The sequence below is a fragment of the Octodon degus genome, unplaced genomic scaffold (genome assembly GCF_000260255.1).
Source record: "Octodon degus isolate 3935 unplaced genomic scaffold, OctDeg1.0 scaffold00127, whole genome shotgun sequence".
NCBI lineage: Eukaryota > Metazoa > Chordata > Mammalia > Rodentia > Octodontidae > Octodon > Octodon degus.
The window spans coordinates 3319745-3321107 of record NW_004524703.1 but is presented as its reverse complement, the minus strand read 5'-3'; the positions used below and the strand labels follow the sequence as shown (position 1 = coordinate 3321107).

Here is a 1363-nt window from a genome sequence, read left to right as displayed (position 1 = left end):
GTGGTGCTCCTGTCCAGGACACTCCAGGAGGCCCAGCAGGACAGAAGTGGCTCCAGGTCCAGCCCATGCACTGAAAGCAAGTTGAGGATTAATATGAAGCTCAGAAGCAGGTAGCGCCAGGTAACAAGCAGTACTTGGTGCACATTCCTGGAAAAGCAGTATCCGTGTTATGTACATCTCCAAAACAGGTCAGGTCTGTAGGGGAGTTGTTGTGCAAAGTAACTGAACTGCAGAGTAGCAGTGTTTTCATAGCTACTAAAGGCCTGCATTTACTGTATTAAAATGAGTAAAAGAACGAGCAGCAACACGCCACTAGGTTTAGTATGGCAGCATTTCCTCCTCCCACTGCTGCTGAGATGGCAGAAATTAGTCGAATTCAGTATGAAATGGAATACACCAGAGGTATTAGTCAGTGAATGAGGGTCCCAGAAAAATGAAAAGTCGCACCATCAAATGCCGACCTGGAACAAGGATTCCAAGAAGGAGTTCCAAATGCTGGTGTGATCATGCAAGTTCCAGAGAGGATTGTTGTAGCAGGAAATAATGAAAACATTTTGTTTTCAAGACCAGCAGATCTTGACCTTACTCAGTCGACTCCTTTAAAACCTCTCACACTAAAAACACCCCCTATTTACACTAAGTAAGCTAACACTAAGTGAGAGATTATTAGATTTTCTGGACGTAGAAAGACCTTCTCCAACCCCTCAAAGTAATGAAATCCGTGCAGTTGGCAGACTAAAAAGAGAGCGCTCTGTGAGTCAAAATCCTGCTTGCCAAAATGGACAGTGGGACAGAAATGATCCTACGTATGGCATTTCAAATGTAGTTGCAACAATTGAAGGAACAGCGGATGACATGACTGTCATAGATAGTCATTAAAATGACAGATAATCAAACTAAACAGATGCCTACAACTTCTAGAAGAAGGAAATGAAGAACACGTTAAGAGAGAAATGGCCATGTAATCTATTACTGTTGCATTCTGGCTGCTCAATAGCTGGCTCTGGTTTCACCGCTAGAAGTAACCTCAGCACTCAGACGCGTTGTCTAAGCTGCTGGAAATGTAAAGGATTTACAAATGTTTTTGCAGTGTATGTGATTTTATATCCCCCATGCCATAAGAAAATGTATTTCTTCCAGAAAGTAGGGGAAAGACCCCGTATTTGTAAAAGTACGGTATATTCTGTCACTCCACTCTATTCTCTTTATGCTACTTCTGCAGTAACATCTTCGTTTAATTTTATTTTTATATATTTATTTATCTTTACATTCTTTCTAGTGGTTAATTGCTGTACAAGATGCGGACATGATATCCTATTTACAAACACCATTAGAACAAATCCCTCTATTCATTAAGAGAATG

At 41.0% G+C, this 1363-nt stretch overlaps 1 pseudogene; it reads left to right on the top strand.

The window, feature by feature from the left end:
* The first annotated feature begins 282 nt into the window (after positions 1–282).
* On the top strand, positions 283–1019 carry LOC105743478 (annotated as a pseudogene).
* Positions 1020–1363: the final 344 nt, after the last annotated feature.